The sequence below is a fragment of the Sciurus carolinensis genome, chromosome 6, assembly GCF_902686445.1.
Source record: "Sciurus carolinensis chromosome 6, mSciCar1.2, whole genome shotgun sequence".
Lineage (NCBI taxonomy): Eukaryota > Metazoa > Chordata > Mammalia > Rodentia > Sciuridae > Sciurus > Sciurus carolinensis.
The window spans coordinates 73,558,839-73,580,499 of record NC_062218.1 but is presented as its reverse complement, the minus strand read 5'-3'; the positions used below and the strand labels follow the sequence as shown (position 1 = coordinate 73,580,499).

General features: G+C 34.8%; 1 non-coding gene across 1 annotated transcript; it reads left to right on the top strand.

Moving 5' to 3' along the window:
• The first annotated feature begins 21,277 nt into the window (after window positions 1–21,277).
• Trnaa-agc (transfer RNA alanine (anticodon AGC)) lies at window positions 21,278–21,350 on the top strand. Its single transcript has one exon. It is a non-coding gene; the product is annotated as a tRNA-Ala (tRNA).
• The last annotated feature ends 311 nt before the right edge of the window (window positions 21,351–21,661 follow it).

The following is a 21,661-nucleotide window of genomic DNA, read 5'->3' as shown; positions in this document are numbered from 1 at the left end:
TCCATATATCATCATCTCCATGTTCTCCTAAGGGTAGCAGTCATATTTGATTATGGCTCACCCAAATGACTCCATCTTAACTAATAAAATCTGCAACAACCTTATTACCAAATAAGATCCAGTCTGTGGTTTTGGAGGTTAGGACTTAAACATGTTTTGGAGGTGATCGAGGGGACATAAATTGATCCATAATATAACCCATCATCCATTCTTATATAATTGATACCATATAGTTTTGGTGTTCCTAGAAGTCAACCCTCAAACAAAGATCCATGTTTAAGTAGCTTATTTAATAGGTGATTCCAGAAAACTCCCTAGGTAAGCGGAAAAGTATGATGGGGCTTGGGAGGCATCCAGTGAAGGGTGTGGGTGACTGGCTTCATTCCACTAGGGAGCTCTGGGACTGCTATGGCCCTGTGCTTTAGAGGTAGCAGGTGTTTGCCCAGTCTCGAATAAAAGCTACTGCAGGAGGGCCACTAATTCTTAGGCATTTCCAATCAGTTGCATGTGTAGAAGGGACAGGCCTCACTGGTCAAAGAAAGCCCTCAGGTGAAGAGAGGCTGGCAGTTGTAAGTCAGGTCAGTGTGCACTAAAATGATGAAGTCTGAAGGTCACTGAGCACCAGAGACATCTACCGTGAGTGGGAGGGCTGAACTTAGGACAGCAGGGAGAAGGAGGAAACAAATAAATGCAAACCCCATGAACACTTCAGAAAAGTACTCATTTGGGGAAATCTGTACCATATAAAATGGACAATCTGATTTTAAAATTTCTCAATAAACTGAGTAGATTTTGCCTCATACAGGCCAAAACTTTTGTGGACATGGACATGTTAAAAAAAATGTTATATTACTTGACTTTAATTGTTATAAAATTACTGGTAAGACTATTTGAAGATTTTCAAGGAACTTCATTTTCTAGGCTTTTGAGAATTAAAAGAAAAAAAAGGGCAAAAAAGCCAGGCAACCCCTTGATACTACAGTGCAACCCTAAATGGAGAGAATCTAACCGCTCGGTGATCATTTAGTGAGGTGTAGTAAGATCTGGAAAGAGCATTTCCTGCCTTGGTCTATTCTTTGCCTCTTTAGCTACCCGCTGTGTCTACCTTATCTAAAGATTAGTGTAAATTGAAAGTTATAAGGTGCTCTTTCAGAAGAGGCCTGGGGACTTTCTTAGTATGAAGGGGTTTTTTTGTTTGTTTTGTTTTGTTTTGTTTTAGGTTAGATACTTGCATTTTCATGTAGGTAGATGTTAACACCATTTTTTTGTTTGATTGTTTTGGGTATCTGAGATTGAACTCAGGGGTGTTTAGCCACAGAGCCAAATCCCCAGTCCTTTTTATTTTTAATTTTGAGTTAGGGTCTCCCTAAGTTGCTTAGGCTGGCCTCAAACTTGCAATCCTCCTGCCTCACTCTCTCTAGTTGCTGGGATTACAGGCATGTGCCACTGTCCCTGACTGAGGTTAACTCCAATTTTATCTTATAAAAAAAGAAAAGTGAGTTTCAAAGATCTTCTTGCTTAAGGTCATGCTGCAAGTTTTTGACAGAATCAGGATTATAATCCAAGATTTTTTTCTTTCCTACATATATATTATTTATTTTCACATAAGCACAAATATTTTCCAATTATTTAGGAGCTATGTATGCAAAGTGATCTAGTCAGTGAGATTACTACAATAACTTGTATTTTACTGGAGATAGATGTATTCCAACATGATTTATTGTAAACTGTGTGCCAAAAAATCTGTGTGTTGGCTTAGCTCAAAAAGAATTGTTTTACCCTGTATATATGGTGCTTTTAATTTAAAGACTTTGCATGAAGTATATATATCCAATGATAGTCTTTTTTATATCTAACACAGTAATATAAAACATCCTGCTTTGTTATAGCACTATAACTTTGCATAAAAACCTAATTGAAGTTATATGTTAAAAAATTTAGCCAACAAAGAATAATATGAATATCTAGCTGGTCATGGAATAGTCAAGGGAGAAAGGAGAATCCAATTATTTCTCTCCCAACATAGTACTTAATGAAAAATCAAAATTTCATAGGTCTATAATTTATAATTGTCTTGTGGAAAAATAGCATGCAAATTTTACTTGTGAGAAATGTAACCCCATACAAAAATTTTAAATGAATTTATAGAGTAGATGAGAATTTGATATTTTCTTTTGGTCATGATTAAAGTTAGAAAGAGGATTTTATATTAATTATTTCTTTGGATTCTGGAAGATTTGGTTTCAAATTCTGTCTTCCATTTATTATAATATGATTGGACAATTTATTTAATTGTTCTCTGTTTTGTCATCTGTAAAGTATTTCAGACTTTGATCCCCATCTGTTAATACAATGACTGCTACATATTCAGTGTAATTAAAGATTCTTATTCTAAATAAAATGACTTTAAAGTATTATTTTTAAGATAACTGACAAAGCCTGACATAGAAACACTCACTAAAAATAATTTCATTCCCAGTCATGGTATGTGCTATTTGCACTACATCATGGTGCATGTTGGAACAAGTGTGGAAAAAAGTCAAAGAATTTGGATGTGGGTAAATTGAGCTCTACAAATTCCTCATGAGATGCTTGCCAACATGGTGACTATGTTTTCATATGTTCCGTGACAAGTTTTTCAAACTCTCATACCTTCAATTGTTTTTTCTCTAAAATAAAAAAGAGCAACAACTACCCTTCAGCATTCAGAATGAAAGAAGTTGGTAAATAAATAACGTTCTTCAATTTTAGTTTTCACTTCTAAAAATAGCAATGTTATTTATTACATATCTTAAAATGTTGATATGAAGGCCAATTTAGATAATACATTTGAGAGTAATTTTTTTAAAAAGCTGCTAGGTATTATACAAATGTTAATTTTGTTATTAAAAGTTCTAAAAAACATCAAATTTGGTTCTGATCAGTGATTTTTACATTTACCTTATAAAGAAACACGATGAAGTATTTGCTTCACTCCCAAGCTTAATCAAATCATTAAGTTATTGAATACTATAAATCATGATACAATATTTTTTAAAAACTTGTGAATATTTAAATTTCTAGCAAACCAGACATACCTGCTAATGATTATTATTACAATTTCTTTAATTTTAAAAGTAGTCCTTACAAACTTCCTTTAATCAGTAAGCTCTACTCATGTTAACTATGTGAATTGATTAGTAAATTTCCATTTTACATTACTTTTTAGGGTCTCATTGCTTTTCAAATAATAGTGTAAAATTATTTCCTGTAATTAAAATGAACAAATTAGAAACATTGATTAATTCCTGTGCATGAAGCCCCCTGCAATGTAATCTCTGAATTGCAAGATCCCTACCCCAATGAAGTTTATGTAGGAAGTAAGACTGAAGACAGAATACTGATATTGTCAATAAAACATAGAGAAATTGATACTCCAATTAGATTTGGAGGCTAAGGGGATGGGAAAGGAGACAAGAGTGGCCGGTGTAAAGGAGAGCTGGAAAAGGACAGGTGTTTTCAAAGAAAAATAGACATTGTGAGCATTCAATGCTTCAATTGTATTCAAGCACTGGTAATGAGAAGCAATAGGAAATAAGTTGCTTGTGGGAGTCACTGTTTTCAGGATAAGGAGGGAGTGGGCTGCCATTGAGTGTTTTTAGCAAGAGTTACCAACTTGAAAGTGAAGTTCTGAGAAATTAACTTGTCAGTGGATCTCAGAGCTGAATGTAGTGAAGAAAGAGACAGAAAATCTTCTTAGAAGCATATCAGTTGTCTAGGTATGATTTGTTAAGGACTTAGAATTGAGTATAATAACAGTAATAGATAAAGGTTGTGAAGTGAAATATAATGAAAAATTTTAAACATTGTACTTGCCAACTGATCCAACTAGAATACACGAAAGCCAGAAAGAAAAAGGTTTGGATTTTTTCTGTTTGGCAGATATGGATGACCTGGCCAGTTCAGGTATAGGAAAAATTGTTATCCAATTAAATTCATCTTGCAGCAAACTAAGGGTAGAGTCTTGAGACCAGAATAGTGATATGAAAGAGAAAGTATGGGCTTGTATGGGCTAACTATTATCTCAGATACAGAGCTCAGAGAAGTAGTTTCACTACTCCATAAATCTTTGATTCCTACTGTATTTATATTATACCAAAGGTTAAGATGCCCTTTTGGTTCAAATTATCAGGGAAACTTCAGTTATGAGGGATGTTTTAGCTTTCACACTGTCAACCAACACGCTGATATCCTGTTAAGTTGAACACTTAAGAAAAGTTGTAGATATTCACATTTATTGTAATGGAAAGTCCCTTGCAAAGCTTTAGCTATGGCCACTTAAATGTCAACATTGTTAACAATGCTGTCTCTAAATTAGATACCTACAGGAAAACTCTGAGTTGAAAGACCTTGCATGTTATAATGCTTCTTATGTTTGAAAGTACTATTAATAAGAAGTTTCTTCCAATATATGCTTCCAGCCTCTGAAAGACATTTCTGCTCTTCTAATCAGTGGGGTTTAAATTCACTTAAAAAAAAACTTTATGATTAGTTAGGAAAATCATCCCAAAGATGAACATGTCAAGAAAGAATTGTAGGATCTTAGGTAGTATCTTCTGTATCTTTCAACAATATTAAAACTGATTTTACTAAAAACACAACTTGAGACAATTATCTATATAACAACATCTAGCTACCTCAAGCTCTTCATCAGTTTAGTAAGGGATCATGATTTCTTATTTCCCTAAAATGGAGTTCTGGTTTTGTACCCTTTGTTTCTCACGTGGCAACTACTTTAGAAAGTTAAGTGTGAAGATCTCGGGGCTGGGCATTTGGTGATGGAAGATAATTGAGAGCATGGACGCTGTTCTCCTTTCTGCAGTACACAAGTCACTCACGTATCTAGCTTCCGTGGTCACTCCCTTAGTCCTCCTCATTCCCTCCTTGTGCCTCCCCTAGTGTTTATTCTTGTAACTGAGAAAGCTATCTCCTATAAGTTGGAGTTGTTCCTCTTTCAGACTTCCAAAATGTAACTTAGCAGTTCTTTTGAATCTTGCTATAGAATTTCCTAATTTTATCATTATCTTTAAAGACCTCTCTCTCTCTCTCTCTCTCTCTCTCTCTCTTCTCTGCCACCAGGAGAAAGGTCCAAAGGAAATTTATTTGTGCTCTCTCAAAGTCACATGATTCTTCGATTCTTTAAACTTATGAGCTTTCAAAGTTACAAGCTTCCCTCACAATAGCAGGAAGTTCACACTTAACAGTTGCTAGCATTATCCTAACACCAGTATTATAATAAACATTTGCATTTCTAAAACCTAATACAGTGGATATTTTGATTGTTCCAGCATTAGTTGGAATAGGATTTCTCACCAGTACTCACACAAACGTGCATACCAAGTAGCAACTAATCCAAGTTTTAGTAATTCAGTGAGAATTTATTTCCTAAATATAAATAATCAATGGTTGCCGATTATCTTCCCTTTTGCATGTACACTGATTTTTTTCTCTTTTAAAAAGATTTTGAAATGCATAACTGGAACAAAATCTCTAACTAAAGTTTATGTATAACAAAAATATAAGCATTTAAGATATATGTAGAAATATAGCTACAATTATATAGATAAGTAGGTAGACATAGATTATATATGCATATGTGTTATATCTACAACTATCTACTTATCCATGTTTCTATCTACTATCCACATCATATATATATATATATATACACATATATATATAAACCACAATTAAATGTATGTGTACACATATTATGTTTACTTTATCAGCACTGAATTTATTCTTTTGGTCTTCCCAATGTTCAGGAGGCAACATATTTTAAAGATTGATTAAATATGCTTTTCTTAATATGAAAACTAAAAATTCACCTGAAGTTTAAAATTGGAAAGAGTTACATCTAGAGTCTTCACTGATGCCTCTTTTAAAATTATGGTAAAATGTAAATTGCAAAATAACGACGGAATATTTCATTCTGTCATGTTTTACATTGCCCTGAGAATATGTGCATACTGAGTTGGTATAAGAATGCTGTTAAATAAGTGCTAAACATTAACCAATAGCTCGTCCACTTTTACTTTCTAGTGTAGAGCAACCACTTAGTTGCACCCCTCCCTTGCCTGGAGGTAGCCTGGGAATGTGGAATTACAGCAGCATCCCCTGGCAGACAGGGCAGCTCTCTCTTTTCCTTTGGATATACTTAGAAGCTCATCAGAAAATGAGCACGATTGAGCAATACTGACCTAAAGAATTATTTTTAACAATAATATTTTAAGATGTTTTCAATATAAAACTAATTTATAAAGTATCTATCTGCATTTCATATTCTCATCATATGTTCTCACTCCCTGTTTGCTCTGGTTCACTGTTCATTAGCAAAACTTCAACAATGAAAAAACAAGAATCCATCAGGAAATCACTTTATACTGGGGCAGTCAGACCCCAATAGCAGGTGCTTAACTCATTCACCAACTAAATCCATAAGAAGCTTTTGGTAAAATACATTGCTTTATCACTTGAGATTTTTCAACAATGTGAGACCACCATAATAACTTAAGCCTTCTACTTTTAGTTTAACTTGAAAACCTTTGCAGGAATCTTTGTTAGCTCCACAAAGTTTACAACTCTTCAGCACAATTTTTTCAGAATGTCTCCCCGTTCACCTCTAATAATTACCATTATTTTCAAGTAATTGTAAATCAAATGCAGCATCATTGGTTGAGGAAAACTTTCCTGTCTAGTATCATTTTACCCATATCGTTTATTTGGCAGAAAGACTAATCCTATAGCTTTTTGGTTTTAAACTTAAAAGACAAAGCAGCATAGCCAAGACACAAAGAAATATAGTTCATTTCACTCAAAGGACCATGTTGCTTTTACTGTAATGCTGTCACGGATGCTCTGCCTCATGTTCCTGGGCTTTCTTTCTATTTGAGAGTAATTTCTGTTTTCACACATTAGCACTCCATGCCAAAATCCAGCTGGTGTCTTCCCCCTCCCACAGAATTGTGAGCAAAGTTGTAATTATTGCTTAGTTAGGTGCTTGCTCCATTAGACGTACACGAGTCACTTTTATTCTTTTCTTTTTTGTCACTGTGCTCCTATTCCTTTAGTTTCCTTTTTTTTTTTTTTTCTTATAAATGGGGAAGTCTCTCCAGACTATTCCCACAATGTCCTCAGTCCAATAGGTTACAAAGGTACTAACACATTAAATAGAATTGGTACCCTTGGGAAAATCCATTCCTTCTGAGGTCGTCCCTATTCCAGTGAATGAAGACGTCTTTGAGGTCACAAATATGTTTAGCAACATCTTCATACAAATGATTACAGGTTGTTTCATTAAGACTCCAAGGAGAAAGGCCTCCTATCCTGGATAGGCATGAGGTGATGAATACACTCTTGGAACAAGGAAGCTTTATTTAAAAGACCCATTGTGCTCTTCTGAGTACCCTAATGAGCTATCCAGGAGGTGCATCAATGTGGGAGCAAGCAGAGAAGTTCCGCACCCTCTTTTCATTAGTCCTGCTCTCCTGTGTAGCTGTACTTGTTGGTGACTCAGTACTCATCATCCCCCACCCAGAATGAATAAAAGAAAAAGCATGACTTTTATTTTATGGCCCAAATTACCAAAACCATCAGGTTTTGCATGTGAACATCCTAAATTTCATTCATGGGAACCTGGTCTCCTACTTTTGTGCCTATGAGAGGTAGAGAATTTTTATTTCAAAGATGGATGACAAAAACAAAACAAAGCCACAAATCTGAAAGCTTCAGGGGTGTAGTTTGTTAAATTTAATGGACTTAACAGTCCTCAAACTACTGGTGATGGCTCAATCTGGATAGAGTCATTCAGGTTGAAACTACAAATAAAATGAATAATAAAGATCTGTGTCCAGGTAACTTGGACCCCAATTCATATTCCAAGAGTAACTGGTACTCACTTTATTCAGATAATGGCTCAGTTCTTCAACTCATATAACAGGTACATTGTCTTACCGGTAGTGTTTTTTTATCCTAATTAGTTCACACTGTAATTCATTTATCTGAGATATGATTCACAATTACACATTCACAATTTCACAATATTTAGTAATATAGAGGCTGTGGGAAAGTTCAGAATTAAACCAACTTCTAGATAAAGATGAAATAAATTTCTTGCTTAAAATATGCAGCTATTTAAGGACAGATGTAAGATTTTCTCACATGATTTTATTGATCATTACCTTGAGTCTTCATTTCCCTTTGTGTAATAATAGCCTAAATTACACATTGGCACCCTATTTTGAAGCAGTGCTACATTTGCAGAAATCCAAGAAACATATTTCTTAGACCACATGGGTACAGGTAATATTTTTGTAGAAAATCATTTTTACCAAAATATCATGAAACACTTCATGATTGATTTGATTACAAGAAAAAAAAGTAAACAATGTCACTTTCTCATTCAGTTGCTGGCTGCAGACAGATGTAGGCAATTCAAGGGAGAGAGCATCCTTAGTTCTTGAGCATAATTTTACTGATGGAACTATGGCACTTAACCACCCCTTCATGTTCTACACATCCTTTCTATGTAATATTCTTCCTTTTAAATAGCAGTCTGAAAACTTTTGGAGGAAAGTAGAAATGCATTAGAGAAGTTGGTCTTCCGTAATTTAAAAATTCAACATGCATAATTCTCATAGTTCTTGAAAAAGAGAACTACAATTCTTACTCAAAATTAGTCAATCAGTACAAACTGCAGGGTGTTTTATAACATATACTTAAAGTTTGTATCATTTGAGGCAAAAAGACAAAGGCCTTATTTCCAAGCTTTGCTTATACTAGCCTATTTGCAGCCCCTTGACAATTGGGCACTCCATTCAATTTATTTTTAATTGAAACCTCAGTTATAATTAAACTGTCTTGAGTGAGGGTAGAATGCCACTACCTTAACTCAGATCAATTTGCCTGGAGTTCATGGGCATGGCATAGTGTGAAGATAGAGTATTATGTGCAGCAGATAATACTTCTATACAGCTCTTGCATGTCCACTGTATACCTGTAGGTCCAAGGTATAAAATTTGAGCTAGGGATCTAAACCTCAACACTTAAAAAAGAAACTCCCAAAGCAATTGAAAATGGTGCTTGAGGGTGAAGTGACAGAAGCTGACAGAAGCAATACCAAAATAGGCAGCGAAAGTAAACTCCCCATGTGTATTCCCAGGTTTATGCCCAAGGTGCTAATTACACTAAGGACAAGAATTAAAAGAGAGAAAGCAAAGATCCAGAGCTCTAAGTGAGGCCTAATTGTATTTACATAGATAAAGAGAGACTAGATGGAGGAAGAAAAGAAACGATGAGTAAAAAGTTCTCCATTTAGTTTTGTAATTAGTTGAGAAACATTTAAATTAATAACAATCTGAGTAATGCAGCATATGTGGCATATATCATATTTTAAATTAATTCTTGAAATAGTTACTAGTGTCCTACTTTATTTCAATTTTGATAAATTAGCTTACAGTCACTTTTTGATAGGTGTCCCATAAAGTAAAAATTAGTATTTCATCTGCCATTAACTATTCTTCCTGTAAGAAAAAAAATTAACATGTAAAAAGGCAGGATTGAAAATAGATATTTGAAGCTGATTGTAAGTTTAACAATGTTTTTTGGGGAAAATGAGGGGACAAGTTTTATTAGGTTACTTCTATAGCCTTATAGTAGAAAAATCTCTCGATTGCCTCTATTTGATATAAAATTTGTCACTTGCATTCATTATTCCTCATTGATATGATATAATTGTCATCCCTGGTATTTTGAAATTAAAATAAAAGACCTGAAGTTATAAGACTGCTTTTAAAAGTCTAGCTTTCATGCTAGAATTATGTAAAAATTTACAGTCTGCTGATTACACTATTAGGGAGCTACGGCCTCATTGATCTGATGTCATAGTTACCTTCGGAATCCTTCATGTTTCAAGGCAGACTCCTGCATGGTCAAGGGTGTGCTTCTAAACATTCTCTAATTTGATTTTGTCTGCATTCATGTGTGTGTGTGTGTGCGTGTGTGTGTACACTTAATTTTGAGCAATTCGAAAGAAAAAAAAAAAAAAACCTTTTGTACGAACCACTTTTAAAAGTCATGCTCTTCCAGCCTAGCAGTGAATTGAGCTACTTTTCTTCATGTTTATTTTGAATGCTTTCCCAAGGAAACCAGCAATTAAACCAAGCACATGTAACAATTGCTGAGGATCAAATATAAACTCAAAAAAGGTCATAATAAGGCTCAGACAAGAGAGTTGCTAAATTCACAATAAAGTGAATTTAAGAAGTAGTTGGAAAAATGAATCTGCAGCTTTATTTCTAAGTTGTTTTAATTGTTGTCCCTAGAAGAAAAGTGTGAGAACTTGAGTGTATAAACACATCTTGTGAAACTGATGAAAAATAAATCAGAAATGTTTCTTTTGGTTTATAACTCTGTCATCAATGCATGCTTGTTGGTGGGTATTTTCTTTCTGAAATATTTCTTAAGGACTGGTTAATTATTTCTCCTAGTCTGATTTCCACTCCCCATCCCCAGCCTTGCCTTTGCATTAATTTGTCTATCCCAAATAGTTTGGGATAAAAATTTATTATTGTTTGTTTTAATCATATGTATTTAACCAACTCGGCCTTTCTAAAAGAATATATTTATGTCTTAGAAAACCAAAGTGATGCCACTTTGTTCTGACACAACAACTTACATTTCATTCAAACGTCTATCTTCAGATGATACTCTTAGCAAGGGATTTTATTTACTAAATGACATTTCTGCTAACCTGGAAAGGAAGATATCCATTCTCCGAATACTGTCATTACCAAGCTTTAAAAAGACTTGATTGTACCATGTTAGGGAAACAGTGTCAGATTTTCCATCAAACTTTCTCCCACTGTAATAACAGCATAAAAATGAACTTTGAGTGATGAAATGACTAGAAAGCAAATTAATGCAATCAAGTCATTAGTAACAACTCTGTCCATATCTGTTAAATATTTTCAAACTATTCTTAAAAAACACACCCAGAAGGCAAACTAACAGTGAATAGAAACAAAATGGTCAGCAGCGTGTGTCGCATGTTATTTGAATGGAAAGTAATTTATCGCGTCTGAAATAAAAGCTGTTTATTCTTGTGTTTCACTGTCTGTAACAATCTTTACCATTTATCTGTGAAAAAGTGAGAAACTGTACCATTATTAGCATATGAATACTTGACACATCAAATTGGCTGTACAATAACAGAAGGACATTTGCTATTGGTGTATGCACACAGACAAAGCAGCCATTTTGAAAAAAAATTGAAATGGTGTGGGTGGTTTAACCCTTTACTTATCTTTTAGGTTTCCCATTTCTGATTTTGACCAGAAGAGTTTGGCAGTTAGAATCAGAATATTTTTATAAAGAATAAAAGTAATCAGGGTCCATTATGCCTATGATAATTATATTGATACATTCAATCTATTAGAAAAATAGAAGTAGAATGGAAATAAAGGAGTGTGTGTGAGTGTGTGTATGTGTGTACATGCATACGCAGAGTGGGGGAAGGGAGTGGTGTCTGGCAGTGTGTAGAGGGTGCAGAAATGAAACAATGCCTACGTACAGTTTTATTTCATGGCAACAACATAGTGGTCCTTGGGTCAGATGTGTGAAACTATTTCTCAAAGAAGCTGCATACATAATTGAGGCCCTCCAAAGGGTTCCCAGTTGAAGTTGCCAGGCTACATTCATTTCAAAAGCAGAGCCATTTGTTATCAAATTTAAATTAACTCTCTGCACACTGAACTTGAATTTTAGAGGTCTGCTTACTTACGACACTTAAAATAGTTGAGAAAGTGGAAAACATTTATCTGGAAGATGGATATAAGATAGTCCTCACGAGGAACTGCAGTGATTCTCATGTAGGCCTGCAGTGTACCAGCCCTTTACAGATTAAATTTAGAAAACTCTGTTTGCAACAACTAGAAACAAGTCTGTATTTTGTTATGCAATTTTTTCATCGATCCAGATTTATTGCAAAATCTTTTCCTTTAGCATCTATAATTAACTAGGTTTATACCTTTATGAGGGTATTAACCCATCTTCTTCCTTATTTCTCCATATTAATTACACTTTGCTGGAAGATTTGGATAACACAATCCATAAAGTTACATAAAATTCATACTTTTAAAATCTAATATACTGATTTCTATTCTTGGCTGTTTTGAAGTGGAATTATTTTTCCCCTAATTTGTTTGGCTTTGTTTATTTTTCTTAAAAGCTCATGCAATTCATTAGATAAGTTTTTTGGGTAATTTTGCCAGTTGCTGATATAGCCATTCATTCGCACAAACATGTGAACTCAGTGGAGACTGGCAACATGTAAAATGACTGGTGGACTTTCCTCCACCTACATTAGAGGAGAAATTTCCCAAGTGAGAATGTTGCGAATGGTTTTACACAAGATGCACATAGAAATAATTGTACATTATTCTCTGTACCTGGTTTTAAAAAGTTTAAAATTTAAAGTTTCTACATTATCAGATTTTTTCCACTCTATGAGTTGGTAAAATTAATTATGGGACAGAATTTTATTGCTGCTAAACTTAATACATAGAACTAATATCCCATTCCAATCCATATATTTTTCTTTCTTCTGAAATGCAAGATTTTAATCACCATTCCGTCATCATTGTAAGACACTGACTTGCAATAATAAAGCAAACCTATTTTCCTTGTAATGAAATAATAAAATTTTAGCCTGAAATGTACAGCAGAATTTGCTTTGAAGGCAATAGAAATAAACAAAAAAATGAAACAAAGCAAAAATATACAACAAATCTGAAATGCCATTAAAGGGTGCGATGTAAAATGTAATTGTCCAAATGCCTGCTGGAAGACCCTCATGTAACATAAAGGGTATTTCATTTTTCTTTTTATAAATAATTAGTACTTGTAAAGTATTGCAATTACCCTAGAAAACAAGAACTGATCATCCTAATAGCAATTTCTATTAATAATATAACAACTGGTATTCAATATGAAAGGAAGTTGTACAATTTTAAATTCCTCCAATATTTTTGAACACATACAAAAAGTGCCCATTAATCTTTTTTTTTCTAATGGTATGTGTTCTTTTAAAACTACAAACCATTTACTTAAAGTTCTCTGTAGCCAACAATACTACAAGGTTAGTGTGTCCTACCAAGTGCTCTTTGAGAATCTTATTTGCTTACTGGTGGAAGTGATGTGCCATCCTTGTATATCCATGACAACACTGCAACATGCCAGAGCAGTACTAGATCTTTTTTTTTTGCAACTGCAATGTGAGATTAAAAGTAAGAATTTAAAACTTATTAAATAGCAGAAGATTTTCAAAAAGTAAAACATAAACTCTCTGGGAACACACGACAGTTGCCTATAGTGATACATTTCTGATCTTTCAAAGAGTTACCCAGATCTGTCCACTGACTATAAATAGTTGTGAATGGTATAAAAATTAGAAAAATCTTTGTCAAGAATGAATTGGTAACCATATAGGTTTCATACCAGAGAAGTATATCAAACTTTTGTCCTTTGGAATGTTTCACATTATATTTGTTATTCAAAGTAAATTTAAATAAAATTGTTTCAGGCTCCAGGGAATTATTAATATATTTTCTATTAGCATTTAGATAATACTTATGACCAACAGTTTGCCCATTGATATTTTAAATTTTTATTAAAATATTTTAATTAATGTGCAGAACAAAAACATTTGAAAAATAGAATATATAATGTCCTTGTTTGTTTTCAAAAGGTTTTTTTTATTCTGCACAATTAATTTTAAATTTGTAATTATAGCAATAAATCTAAGTGTTATGTAAGTAATCATGTCTTTTTTTCCATCGATGGGGATAATATTATTCATTGGATCTAGATTATCTTGCACTTAAGGTTCTGTTTCAGAATTTCAAAACTATGCTGTTTTTCTGAATCTGAAATTAAAATTTGAAATCAAATGATCATTAATATCTGCTTTATTAGAGAAATCACCTGTCATTCATCATAGACATAAGCTTAGAGAGGACTAGATATCAAATTTTCTCAGAGTCTTGAGGCTCACCTATTTTGTACCCATTATCTTGACATTCAATACCTTTGAAAATTAGCAATAGAAAAACTACTGTGAAAAGACTGGGAAATGTCTCATCAATATTTACTGCAGAATCAAGAGATTAAGTTTAAAAAATAAAATAAGAGAAATCCTCCCTCTGTCACTACCCCCAGCCCCCATCTCTTCCCAAGTTTTGCTTCTTTCTCAATATCTGTTTCCTGCTTGTTCCTCCTTTCTGAATCTCTTAAGCTAAGCCAATCAACTCACATGCAGCATGCTCTGGAGAAACTGGCACACATATGGCAGTGAACTGGTTTGGTAAACATATGTCTTTGCAAGGCATTGGATGTCTTGCCAGGAATGAGATATTCCATTTTGGGGAATGAGGGTGGGAAATGCTTAACCACCTACAGATGTTTTGCAGCAAAAGCTAAAGAACTGCAGTCAAAGAGCTGCAAAATGTGTAATTTGGAATTTTTCCAGGTTTCTTTTTTTTTTTTTTTAATAAGAAAAAGTTAACAGCTTTCCTATTCATCTCTTTTGAGAAAATTTACAGTCGTTTCCCAGTTCTGCCCCATTCTGAAGTAAGGACAAAAGCCTGAAACCAAAGCTGTCCATCTGCTCCATAACAGTAATGTTATAATGGGTGCTGTCTATTTTTATGCTATTGCTCATGTGTGCCCAGGGGACTGGAACTATTTAATTCACTGATTTCACAGCTCTGTTGTGTGTCACAAAAGGTTAAAAAAAATCCAACACACTTTTTAGCACCCTGTTTACAAGGACTCCCTGTAAATCTAACTGAAATAACAGATTCCCACCCTGCCCCCCATTCCAGCCCCCCTAGTTTTCCTTCTAATTTGGTGCATTCAGATAACAGGTAATAGATGGAACTTACAGCACTGACTTGTCCTCTACAAATAGTGGATATTTCAAATCTGCTGTGAATGTTACTTTCAAAAGCCCACAAATTCCAGAAGTAGATTTGAAAAGAAAGATGTTTGCCTTTAAGATTTTAGGATTAGACAACTCTGTTTTCCCAGAAGTCCAAGAATTAATGCTCTAGATTAGAAGAGAGTTAATGAAAACCTGCAGAGGAAGACTGACGACTTCTATTCCTCTCCACTGGGCAGGGGGCTGAGCAGTCCCACACACAGCTGGTGCATGCTGGTATTTTGCCAAGGCTGTAATGAAGCCTGTACACTCCAGGGCATTTTCCTGGAAAGACAGAGGTGGCCAGGAAATACCCACTTGGGTCTACTCTGTGGTCTTCTCAGAGCTGTGGTATGGGGTGTTAAAATCAGTACTCACTTACGTTTGCCTCCAAAGAGAGAATGTGAACATGAAGTCAAATGGGATTTCTCTCTATTCCCCAACAAAGAGGAACTCGATTGGATTGTTTCAGCATATCATATCCTTCCTGCAGCCCATTTGTGATCACACGTTTCTGTAATATTTTGAATAATCAAAATACTAACCATTGACAGTGTGCCATCCAGCTATAACTGTCATTTTGATTTTGATACCATTGACCAAACTCACTCCCAGCTGTAGTAGCTGTGAAGACACCTAAATAGTCCTTTGAAAGCTAGCTTGTGAGAGAACAGGCTTAAAGGGCAGTGGTGCTTTTCTCACAGGCCATTAAAAAATATTAACAAACCATATCTTTTGATTTCTTTTTCAACAATAAAAGCAAATATTTATCATGTGTTTATCAGTTGCATGAAACCATTGAATGATGCATAAATCTAAAAAATACATAAATTAGAAATGTTCTCTGACCTTAGGGAAATTTCATAAAATAACATACTTGTCAGTTAATACTTTTCAAGCTCAATTTGTTCATTTGTTCATTCCTTCACTCATTCATTCAAACATTTCTTGAGAATATACTGTGTGCTCAGCACTGATTTTGAGAGACATTAATAGGGGACTCTCAAAAGAAAGGTTCTGTTGTCAAATAAGTTTGGGAAATGCTATGTATTATATTTTCCTTCTTTGAATTATAATAAGCATCTTCTATTTACCAAGGAGGGTATATTTCAACTGATTATAACATCTGAGATAGCCTTTATTTCATTCATATTTTCCATAATTATTGGAATATTTGTTTTCTTCAAGCCCCTTTTCCAAATTGAAACCAACTAAGGACATCTGAAATCCTAGAGTACTAAAAGAGGAAGTTCAGCAATTGTTGGTGTAACATGAAGAAAAGAAAGGCAGTTAGGATGATTCTTGTTGTATAAATTTCTAATGATAATGTTAGAAGATCATAAACCAGAGTAACATTAATGGCAAGCAAGTAATTACACTTCTTGAACATGAAATCCTTAAAAAATCAAAGTGTTGAATGTACCAAGCTTAAAACCTAGAATGCTAAAACTAATAGGCACTAAATTGATTTTTAAATGTACAAAAATTGATCAATTGATTCAATCAGGTAGACATGAAGGTAGAATTTATTTCTTGAATAAACTGATAGGATGTTTTCTACTAATACATGAGACTCTTTCAAAAACTATCTTAAACTCCTCTTAAAAATGGGTTTAATATCCAGATTTATAGAGGTGTGTTAAGTTTTTAGAAATTGAAGTTTGGCCAATCAATAAGTAAATCCTGAAACTGATTTAGCCAATGCCTAGATACAGACTAAGAAAATAGGATAGTTCCAATATTTTATTTTAAAATCTTGAAATTTTGTTTTTACTCTGTAAGAGCTAATGTTACAATGAAATATGTTGGTTTTGAGCATAACTACTTTTTATGGACCACATAAATTGGTGCTCAGAATAAGTGACAGTTTGGCTGTCAATTCAACCTCTGATGCTAGACTGAAAGAAAATTTAAATACATACTCAACAGAAAATGACAGGAACAATATTATTCTATAGATCTATGTCATTATTCAAGGAAGAAGGACCCAATTGGGGAAGTTTATGAATCTCCTTCTTCCAAAAACAGCCTCATCATGGAACTATTACTATTATCTTTCTGATTTTGTACTGGAAAGAAAACATATTCACCAATTCTCCAAAGGCAATTTTTCTTCACCTCAAATAAATCTTCCTTATAGGCCATATAAATAGAATTAAACTCGTTTATAATGTTTCCATTTGTTTTCCTACAGAATAAACTCATTATAGTCAGCCCATTAGAAAATGATATTAAAGGATTTAATTGTCTGTGCATATTAAATATGCTTAAAATTTATGAAAATAAACATTTTGAAATTGAGTAAACATTCTGCAATAATAGAAGTGTGAATGTGGACTTAATACAAATCTTTAAGGTGATACAGATACAAGCATAGAGAGTGGAAGCATGTGGAAATTCCAGAGTCTGGAATCTAAATCAGACAAGGGTAAAAATTCATTTTGTGAAACACATGTGGAATTGCTAATAGATTATAAATGGCAATTTAGTTTATTTAGACAATATCTTTGGATGAAATATTGCATTTATGATAATGAAAGGAGATTTACAACAATTGATATGATTGGTGTTCTCTGGGCCTGGGCATTCATCCCAAGGGAAATGTGTATTTGACCTTGTGTCCTTAAACTTTCAGAATAGCTTGTTCCACATTGCCTGACTGACAGCTGCCGATTACCAGAAGTTTATATGAAATGAAGAATCAAGTTAACAATTTAACACTAATTAGGAGTATAAATGAAACTGAATGACCAAGGAAAGTTAACCAAGTCCCCCATTCCTAGAGCTGTTAAGAAACTTATTTTTTCCTTAGTTCTGATTTCTCAAAAGCTTCTGGGAGGGGTCTTTAGCTTTTAGACGTTACTGTCAGACAATAGCAAGAAGAAACACTTGAAAAGCATATACTTGGGGAAATTTTGAATTACAAATAAGTCATTTTTCTATAAACATTAAACCACAGAGACATAGAACTTTAGATTTTAAAAAATGCATTATATTTTCTGTTCATTAATCTTAAAAATTTTTTCATGAAGTAAAATATGCTACTTTTGGCATTTCTACCCTCTTCTAACATCCAATCTAATTCAAGAGTCACAAGTTTCTGTTACATAAGGGGTGCTGGATCTTAAAGCTGGTGAGTGCTCCTTTGGTTTAAATGTTGATGTATTATCTTTGTACTTCTTTATCCCCTTCTTCGATCCCCAGTGGAACACATATGCTCTGCCTGAGGTTACTTAGATAAATGCAGTGTAGATTTTCGGCGGTGTGAACTTCTGTCGCCTGGGTTCACCAGGTGTCAATAGTGGTGTGGCCACAGAACCTCTCTGATGGTGGTGGTGGCTGTTTGGAGACAAAGCTGTGCCTTGTTCACTTCTGATTTTCCAATAACTCACATGGCACATGGACCATAATGGGTGCTCAATGATTTCTGAATAAATCAGATACATTTAACAATGCTCCTCCAATTCTGCTCTTGAACGGAGTCGAGGGTCAAGAGACCCATGCTTCAGACAGGGTTACCAACAGAAACTTCAGCAATTGTGCCTGATGAAGTGGATCTGGGCTCTAATTCCAGCTACCAGGGAGGCTGAGGCAGGAGGATCACAAGTCCAGGCCATCCTGGGCAACTCAGAGAGATTCTGTCTCAAAAATAAAACTTTTTAAAAGACCAGGGGTGTAGCTCATTGATAGAGTGGCACTGGGTTCAACCCCTGGTACAAAAAAGGAAAGGAAAAAAGAAAAAGAAAGAAAATTCTATGATGATGAAAATGTTCTATTTACATAATGACTAATAGGATTACTACTAGTCACATGCAGCTATGGAACAGTACAAATGTAATCAGTAAAACTGAGGAATTGATTAATAATTTCACTAAATTTTTATTAATCCAAATTTTAACTTAAATAGCCATAAGTGACTGACTACTAAACAGTTCTCACTCTCCTCCAGCCGTACTCCTCCCCATGCCAGAGAACCTGTCCACTACAGCCCATCATCCCTCTGAGAGACCATGCCTCAGACACTGAAAACTCTGGATTCCCTGCCCAGTCCGTATTCACTTCCTGACCCAAGTACCTCTATTCCCCGGACAGACTTGCTGCTGAGATTTACATCCTATACCAAAGGAGTGTTTAAAGGGGTGTTTGCTGCAAAGGTGGCTGGGCAGATGGGTCAATGCATAGACAGGTGGCTATAGTGTTTCATACAGGTGCATGAGGCTCCTCCAAAGTGCCAGAGGATGGGACAGGAGACTAGGGATAGGACAAGAGAGAGTGCAACTCTCCCTAAGTTGCCATGTTCCAGGTTATAGATTTTATTACAAAACATTAGGAAGAAATAAATCAATGCATAGTATACTGTAAGCACAATGATCCAATGATCAATCATTCATTTATTCACCAATTATTTTTTGAGCAGCTACTATATTCCAGGCACTTTTATTCTAGGCATAACAGATAAAGCAGTGAACAAAATAAAGACTTTGTTTTCATGAAGCTTATATTTTTGTAAGGAAGACAAAAAACCAAATAAGTCAAATAAATACTTATGCATGTACTATAAATAATTGATACATCTTGAAGAAAAAAGATGTTCTTTTATATAGATTTTTCAAAAAATGCCTATCTGTTGAAATGACTTTTGAAGAAAGACCTAGATGAAAGGAGAAAATAAGTCATGTAAGTATCTGAGAAGAAAAGTTTTCCAAGCAAAGGGAACAGCAAGTGCAAAGTCCCAGAGATTGGACATTCCTTCCATTTTCCAGGAATAGCATGGTTCTTAGTCTGCTTGAAATGCAGTGAAATTGATTGAAAAGAAGTAGCACAGTAGTTAAAGTTCTGATAATATAGGTTATGCAGAATGTACAGAGGATTTAGAACTTATTCTAGGTTTGATGGGAATACAGAATACACTGCAAGGTATTTTCTGAACAAAGAGGATACTTTTTAAAGATTATGTCATTTGCATTTTTATAATATCACTCTGGTTGCTCTTTGGAGAATAGGTGGTAGGGTTGTGAAAACGGAAACCAGGAATCCCTTTGAGGGGTTTCTGAAGTAAAGGTGGGAAATGCTGGGGGAAACGCTGGGTGTTTGATTTGGGCTGTCAGCAGTGACGGGTCACTGGCAAGGCAAGAGTTTAAAGGGACACAATGGACTTCTTTCAATCCTGTCAGTGCAGCTCAGTCACTGCATGCATGACCTCATTTGGAAATAATGTCCAATCTGAATTTGAGATCATTGTGATTGTGAGTCCAGTATTGAAAGGACCCTCTGCTCACTCCTCATGAAGATCCTGCCACTGACTGGAGGAACCTCATGAAACTCGTTCATATGCCACAGTGGTTTCATATCCCTTCAGTGGAGCCTGTCCTCACTGCATTTTGACATCAGTCATTCCAACGGCAACTGCCGTTTCCAGTGAAGACTCGGGTTTTCTTGGTTGGGACACACCGCTTTTCACAAATTGCCTTCAAGAACGCTTGTGCATTACTGCCCCATCACTTCTTCCTCTGTGTTTTCAGATCCAATAGGATGCTGTGGTCAGACTTCATGGAGGATGAGAAAGATCAAACTATTCCAGGCCCATATTTCCCCACTGCAAAGCACAGTACTCCAGAACTCTCAAAGTGGCTTAGAAACAGAAAGACTTTCCCTCAATCTTTTCAAAATTTCCCACAAAAGACAAGTAAACTCATTTAAAAAAGGAAAATAGCAGTTTTGTACATACATTTCTATGCCTTTTCTGCAGGTTTTGTTACATTAATTTTTTGTAATTTTTGAGTCAATCACTGTGATGTGGAATTTCTTTCCCCCTCCCACTTTGCTCTGAGGACAATATTCTTGAAGGCTTTTTACTGAAAGATAAAATTACTTCCATAAGTAGTGCAAAGTCAGAAAGAGATCATATTCCAGATTGAATAGTTTCTGAACAAAGAGGATACTTTTTAAAGATTCTACTAAATGTGACTTTTCAGGGACCAGTGTAGGCAGCCTAGATGCCATAATCACCCAGCCCATCTATATACAGAAGGGAGCCAAGCTCCCTTAGAGGACCTACCACAGCACAGAGGGCCATCTGTTGACATTTGGAAAGAACTTACAAAGGGTCAGACCTCAGAAATAGCAGTTTGATTTCCTATCCCACCACCTTGATTCTCAATGACTTGTATATGAAATATTATGTGGGAAATAAAAGTGTTCTTACCTTATAGTTTTATAATTTCAAAATACTCTCATACTTTCATTAAAAGAAATGTACAGGCTGGAGATATAGCTCAGTTGGTAGAGCACTTGCCTAGCATGCACAAGGCCCTGGGTTCAATCCCCAGCATTACCAAAAAAAAAAAAAAAAAAAAAAGAAAAAAAAGAAAAAGAAAGAAAATATACATGAAATTGTGAAGCACTGAAGCACTATAGAAATAGAAGTTGTTAGGATTGTTACTGCCCCATTGTTTTTCCTCATAAATCCCAGGAAAGACAAGTTTAAACACAACACTCACGATGTGAAGAAGTAGTCAGAGACAAGACCACTCCAGGTTCAGTGTTTTCAGTGAATGATTTTGGGGTGACAAGAGAGTCAGTTAAACATTCCATGTGTAAATTCTTTTCTAACTATAAAATAGGTTGGATGCTAGATGTCCATGAATA